General features: G+C 32.1%; 1 protein-coding gene across 1 annotated transcript in view; it reads left to right on the top strand.

The window, feature by feature from the left end:
- The first annotated feature begins 303 nt into the window (after positions 1 to 303).
- LOC117174495 overlaps positions 304 to 7,951 on the top strand; it is a 231,936-nt gene continuing 224,288 nt past the window's right edge. The window contains exon 1 of the mRNA XM_033363690.1: positions 304 to 343. The gene's annotated coding sequence lies outside the window, so the exon portion shown is untranslated. The remainder of the gene's footprint in view (positions 344 to 7,951) is intronic.

Here is a 7,951-nt window from a genome sequence, read left to right on the forward strand (position 1 = left end):
ACTGAAATTTACGAAATTAGGTTGCTGAAAATGGAATTCCGTAACTTTTATAGTAAATTTACTAAATTTTTTTTTAACTTTAGAAGCGGTTTCTGAAAATTGCGAATATTTTCCTAAAATTCCTAAATGGTAAAAGAAATTTTAGTGATCGTGACGTAAAGAAATGCGCAGTTCCATGCGCACTCCTCGCTTCTCGAGCGCGTGCAGCTAGCAGACGAAGCATGAAGATTCAGTATTGGTGGTAATCGGCGTGTGGGAAAGATTTTGTTTTGATTTTTTACGTAAGGGGAGCATTTTATTCTTGTACAAAATTGGTCGGAACACCACACGCTGAAGAAACCTGGTGAGTAAAAACGAATCTGGCTAATAACAATTTTTTTTTTTTAAGTCAGGGAATTTTATTGGTTAGGGAAACTGTCAAGTAAAATAAATTTGAAATTTTTTCATTTTTAATTTGAAATTAGTTTATTTTGTTTATAAAAGATTCTAGGTTATAAATTTTGCAAGTTTATGATTTTGCTCTTTGAATATTAATATGGTCAGGGAAAATGAAAAATTGGTCAGTGGGAAATTAGAGAAAATTACAAATAAAGTCTTGCAGTAACCGCATGGTATAATATTCTTGTTAGTGATTTGTTTGCCTTGTATTTATATTTATTTGTTTGCAGTGGCTTTTTCTATATTATTACCTTTTTACTTACAAATTTTTTTACTTGTTTGAAAATTCAACTATTTTTCGAAAATTTCTCTTTCTGTTAAAAAAAAATGTATTTGACTATAAATTGCATCTTTATTCGATACAAATTCAACGGTTTGGTTTAAAATTTAAGAATTTTGTATTAAAGTCTTTTTTCTTATCTGTCAAAAATTCAACTGTTTTAAAGAAAATTCATATTTTTGGGTAGAAAATGAAAATATTCACATAGATACTTTTTTCTCATTTAAAACTCATATTTTTATGCCGAAAAGTAAAACTGAGATTTTTTTGGATAAAAATTCAACTTTTTTTTGTTGAAAATTTTGGCCTTGCTTTTTGTTGTTCAACAGAATGTTTTACTGTTTGAATGACATTTTTTCTTTAACTTTAACAACAAATTCTTTATTTCAATTAAAAATTTCTTTAGTTTGAACATAAATTTCATTAATTTAAAAAAAACTTATATTGTTGCAATGCACATTTTTCTTTAATTAAAAAAAAACATTTACTTCATTGAACTTCAATATTTATTTAATTTAAAGAAATATTTTATCGGAACAACACAAGTTTTTTTTTAATCAAAGCAATAATTTTGTATCTTGAGTAAATAATTTATTAGGCTTAACAGAATTATCAATTTGAAATTATTATATATTTCTTTGTTTTAAATCAAAATTTAGTTAATAGCATACATTTTTTCTTTCCATACAAAAATTTAAGTAAATGCAAAAAGGTAATATATTTCCTTACATGAATAATGTATTCGTTTTCAAAGTGTTTTTAAAGATATTTTTTACAGAGCCGTAAATAATATACAGTTTATTTTTTTATTTTAAAAAGGAAACTAAAGTTCATTACGACTCTGTAAAAAATATCTTTAAAAACACTTTGAAAACGAATACGTTATTCATTTAAGGAAATAAATTACCTTTTTGCATCTCCTTAAATTATTGTATGAAAAGAAAAATTTTATACTATTCAACTAAATTTTGAGTTTAAAATAAAGAAATATATATTCATTTCAAATTGATAATTCTTTTAAGCCTATTAAATAATTTACTTAAGATACAAAATTATAAGATACGAAAACTATACGTAATATAGTTGCTATTAGGAAATAATAATCTAAAGTTGTATATTATTTACTCTCTCACAAAGAAAATATCCCTGAACATTTTTCAGAAGAATAAATTATTTTATTCAAAAAAATGAATTAATTTTTACGTGTAAATTAATTAATTATTGTATATTTAAAATAAAGTACTTGATATAAATCTTACTATAAAAATGGTGTATTTGATAATAAAATTGAAAAGTGGATTTTTATCTTTAAATTAAATTATTTATTCGAGTTTCAAGAACATTATACTTCTGTCGACAAACGCCAAAACAATTAAGCTACAAATATTATTTTTGGTTGACACAATACATATCTAGAACTCTGCCATTATATGCTCTATATAATAATTATCTTGCTTAAAAGTAGAATCGTACTATACGCAGTCTTGTTGTATTAATTTTTAATACTATATCATATCAAGTTCTGTATTTTTATATCCGATACTAATCTAATCGTTACATTGCAAATATACGCTACTACTTTTAAATATATGAAAACGTCGTCTGTTGCAAGAACGATGCATTATAGCTATTTTGAATAAACAGGGATGTAGAGCGAAACTTCAAACCGAAAAAATCCTAAAATAGGAGAAAATTAAGTTCATAAAATTGGCCACTATACGCAGCGCTTTTAGATCTCGCACGTTTGGAAATTTTTAGTAAAATTAACTAATATTTGTAAGTCTATTTTAGAAATCATTATACACCACAAAGTAATTTCCATCTGCTGAGTTTTGAACACAAGTCGGAAATTTGTTGAAAAGTTTACTATGACTGATCGATAATAAATCATTACTTAATTTTACTTTGAATGCGTTTACGTGAGATGACCAGCCTACAGTAATTTTTTTTTTAATGATAAAAGTATAATTATATTCTAAATTTAATAATATTTCAACGACTGGTACTTGCTATTTTCAATAGTATTCCACGATACTGATTTGATATCGGTATTTATATAGAAATCAGTGGCCAAAATTTGGCATATATTTGCCAATTTTTCATCAGTAATTACTTCAGCATGTCCATATTCCACTTTATCAATCAAGGAGTCTTTAAACATAAAGCTGTAGCACTGCTGAAATTGGTGCCTGAGAGCAACCGTATATGGTGAATTAACACGTGAATTTGATAAATGAGCTACCTTATGATAAATAAGCTACCTTAGAAGCTTTATGTTTAGCCTCTGGTCTCATACACCAAAAATTTCTAACTGGCCAATAAGACCAATAAGATCTGTAAACTTCGTGATGTTCGGTAATCAGTGTTTTTAAAAGTACAATACAGTCCCTATTAAAATATCTTAAGCTTAATAAGTCACCAATATTTCGCAGAATTAAGTACAAATTCCAATATTCGTCGTTCTCTGGAATACAATCTCCTATTATTAGTCCAAGATATTTTACAAAATTTAAAGTTTCCGAAGCTGAAAATTCGAGTCTATTTTGTTTTAATTTTTCCTTCTTTAAGTATGGGACCGGAATTCCTTTATCTACGGGGTCATAACTGAAAGCCATAATTCAATCATTGATATCTTCTATCGAGAAAAGTTTAATGCTTAAATAATGTAATAGCATTGCACTCAAATCGTATGGAGAGACACTTTCCCAGAAATCGTGCACTGAATCAAGAAAACTATCTTGATGAGGATCCTCTTCAGTTTGCCTTCTCAGTAGTTCTTTTGCAACCATGCATATACGACAGACATGATTCCCTGAGAATCTTTCAACAAAACCACAGTTTAATAATCCATTCACTAAAAGCCGCTCTGTTTCCATGCACTTTTCTGTCACTGTCACGGAATAATAAAGTTAAAAAAATGTGCTTTAATGTCGACTGAAACTGTGGAGGTAATGTGGGTAACATAAAGTATCCCAAGTGCGGAGTTGCATACGGCCCAACCTTGGGCCATAGTCGGCAAAAATATTGCCGAAGCTCGGCTGCCATTATCGCGCCAATGACGGAATGATAACTATGGCTTGCACTTGGCAGCCAAGGTTTGGCTGCCATTGTCGGCCCAACACTGGGTACCAGTATTGGACCAAACTTAGCTGCCATCGTCGCGCCATTGCCGGATTGATAACTATGGCCTTGAATTGGCAGCCAAGGCCTGGCTGTCATTGTCGGCCCAAGACTGGCTACCAATACTGCTATAGTCTAAGGTTTAAGGATATGATAAAAAAGTTATTTAAAAAATAAATATTACTTGATTGCGAGTACTTTGAATATAAATATTAATGCTCCTGTTTAGATTGAATACATATATTACATTTTGAAAATTATATTACAAATAAAATTTCTGACGCTACGAGGTATCGAAGTTGGGAGTGCTAACCACTGCGCTTAACCGACAAGTTGAAACTCTGTGAAAAGCCATTCTCATAAGCTGCAGTACAGAAAAGTTAAAGAACCAAATTTTAAGCTCTGTTTTTCTAATTATTTAATATTATGCGACGTTGTGTAAATGCAAAATACACGAACTGTTAACAGGAATATAAGTACAATAATTTTTAAATAAATAATTTTAATCGATTAGAATTTTTCTTCGCGTAATATTTCGTTTTTTTCCGTTGTAGCCTACTTTACAACTTTTTGCAATGGCAGGAAATGTCATTTTTCATTAACATTAAAAAATTTTAATGACAGAACTTAACAAATCTCATCGTAAACTTTGTCGATATTTCATGATAAAATTTTTTTTTATGTTTCGTGTAAGATTTGTTTATTAGGTGCTAAAAGTGAGACTTGGTGAAATAAAGTGCCGATTCTGGGCCAAGCATCGGTGGAGGATTGGCAAATATAAATAGCCAATATAGGCCGCCAGCACTGGCTCAACACTGGGCCGATTAAAATGCTGATATTGGCCCAATAACTTTAGCCTACCTTTGGCTGCCAAAATTGGACCAACGCTGGGCCGTGTATTCAGCTCCGGCAATTCGCACTTGGGATGTCGCTCCTATCTTATCAACCCCAGTATGAGAACCTTGAGAATTATTTGTTTCGTACTCATCGAAGTATATTATGAGAGGAATTACCATTTTCTTTCCAAATTTCTCTCTAACTTTACGCCATAATTTTCCATGGACAATATTGCACAAAGATTGCGAATCTATTTCATTACATAGGTAATCGATGTAATTTAAAACTATGTCTAAGAACCCGGGTAAACTGAGAAAAACTTTAAGTACTCTTTTTACTGAAATAATTTGACCCTGGACATTGATAGGCTCCTCCGATTTAACTCCATCAATTATTTTGTAGGTATTAGCATCTCCAATTATATATGACTCAGGTTCAATGAAATATTTGATTTTCCTCAAATATTTTTTTCTTTTGTATTCCGAATCAAGATCTTCAAAAGGGTTTTTAGCAATATTGAACATGACTCTTGACTGAATGACTCATGACTGAACATCCACTTTCTAAGATACTAAAAACTTTATCTTTCAAAATATTAAAAATCCCACACTCAAAAAATTCCTTTATAAAATTTATGCAGTTTTTAACAATATTACGTGGTACTGCTTTTTGATTATGCATGTGAGCTGCGAAAAGTCTCGCTAAATCTATAATTACATTCTTAAATTGTGCAGTAGTCATTTCTACATTTTTCAGAAATTCTTTCGCATCTGGGGTAGTTATATTAGATTCTTTTGACAATAATGGAAGAAAAGTAGATTGTATTTTAATATTAGAAGACGTACGGAAAAATTCACGTAAATTTTTTTCTTTTGGAATACTATGCTTTCTGTCAAGATGCTTCTTGAAAGCATGGGAACTATGAAAAACATTGGTGCAATTTTCTTGTTTGCATATGTATTTGTTTTGAGAAGCAGTAAAGTGAGAACTTTTGAAATGAAGCAGTAAAAGACTTGAAGTTTCAAGTGTCAGCCCACAAATGTAGCAAAGAAACATATTGATATTAATTTCTTATTTCTTCACCGTAAAAATTAAATCAACTATTTCATTTTATCTTACTTAAATTTGTCGCATGACTAAGTTTTGAAGAAAGAAAGGTGTCCATCCATGCGAGTTTCTAAACGCTAAAGGAATTGTTTACATGTCTTTTACCGCTGCCAGAAGTGCTGTAACGCGAGTCGCTTTTTTATCCCATTTTGTATTCAGAGCATAAACTGCTTTTTGCAAAAACAGCCATACCTGTTCACTTGACTTAGATATCTCGTATTATTTATATTCACCTCCCCCCTCTCCCAACCCTCCCTTATTAACCGAAGTTTTTGGTGGGACTGACGTTATAACTACAATCTCCACCATATGACGATTTGCTACTTAACTTTGGCATGATTTCGACTCAGAAAATAAACTTATAGCATAAAGGTGATAGTTAGGCGTATAATCTAAACAATGAATAATACAAACTACAAAATAGCATCTGAAAGCCTCGGAACATTTAATGACAATAGGCATGCACACGGAAAATCTAAAGGTCATGTTTCAGGCGACGAATGGAGACTGGGTGTTTGGAATGCTAGGGGCGTAAATGATCTAAAGGTAAAAGAATTGCGTGAAACTATGAACGTGAAGAAACTAGACATTTTATGTGTGTCTGAAACAAAGAAAAAGGGATGCGAAACCAAAGACATAAAAAGCGGCGTGTTGAAAGGAGGATTTGAAATATGGTCAGGAGTAGACTGTGAATCACATGGTAAACAAGGAGTAGGTCTGATTTTGAATGAAAGAGCAAAGCAGCATCTCGGAGACCATGGTTTCGTGTCTCCCAGACTGCTGTGGGCTAGAATGAAAGTAGGAATCAGAAGACTATTTATCATAGCATGCTACGCGCCGGTTGATAGTGATCTTAGAGAAGTAAAAGGCGCCTTCTGGGATACTTTAAATGACACAATAAACATTTTCGAACATGGGGAAAGAGTAATTCTACTAGGAGACATGAACGGCTGGGTGGGCATCCAAAATCAGGATACAGAAAGAGTATTAGGTAATTTTGGGGATCCAAGAATAAACTATAACGGAAATAAATTAGTTGGTCTTTGCTTAGAAAGGGGTCTGTTTATTACAAATACTAGGTTTAGGCATAAAATGATCCACATGTACACCTGGTCTAAAGGAAATAGCCGCAGTATAATTGACTTTTTTTGTTGCGGATGAAAGACTAAGAGAGTTAGTCAAAGATACAAGAGTCATGAGGGGTCCTGAATGCAATACTGATCATTACCTTGTGATCTCAAAAATTAACTTAGGTCGATGATGGAGAAAAAAGAGAACCAAGAAAGCAAAACAAACGCGAATCAAAATTGAGAAACTACAGAAACCGGATGTGCGCATAGATTTCCAAAATAAGATAGTCGAAAGCATAGATAGGGCAACATGGGAGGACCGTATAAAAAACAAAGATATAGAGTGCGCCTGGACAATGTTACGGGATATCCTTGTTAGATGTACGATCGAAGTGTGTGGTACCGCAGTTGTAGGAAGAATGTCTGGTGATGCGTGATGGAATGATGAAATTCAGGCTGCTCAAAAAGCAAAAAGAGAAGCGTAGAAGAGAACTTTGAACATCGCAGGTCTTAGCAATGAAGTAAGAAATAGACGTAGAAATGATTATAGACGCGAAAACAGGATACTTAAACGATTAGTTAAAGAAGTTAAAGAACAATTAGAGCAGAAGATAAGAAAATAGAAAACGACTTTGAAGGAAGCAGGAAACTACTTTATAAAAAAATGAAAGGAAACAAAAGTACAGAAGTTGTCAACATGAGAAATAGTTGGGGGAAATGGTATATAATGCAGACGGAATACTAGAGGCATTCAGAGACTATTTCAGGACACAATTCGGAGATGAAGCTATAGGACACCACAACTTCGATGTTGAACACGATGCGATGGAAAACTCAATTGAGAAAGTCTGTGTCACTTAGGTTAGGGATATAATTAAGAACTTTAAAAACGGTAAGGCTGTCGGGGTAGACGGTATTATCGCTGAAATGCTTAAACACGGTGGCGAGTACATACCACATAGAGTGTGCGAATTGATAAATTTATGTTTCGAGGTGAGAGACGTCCCAGACGATTGGAAAAAAGCGATTATCGTACCAATATACAAGAGAAAGGGAGATAAAAGCGAGTGCAATAATTACAGAGAGATTAGCTTATTAA

The sequence above is a fragment of the Belonocnema kinseyi genome, chromosome 1, assembly GCF_010883055.1.
Source record: "Belonocnema kinseyi isolate 2016_QV_RU_SX_M_011 chromosome 1, B_treatae_v1, whole genome shotgun sequence".
NCBI classification, from domain to species: domain Eukaryota; kingdom Metazoa; phylum Arthropoda; class Insecta; order Hymenoptera; family Cynipidae; genus Belonocnema; species Belonocnema kinseyi.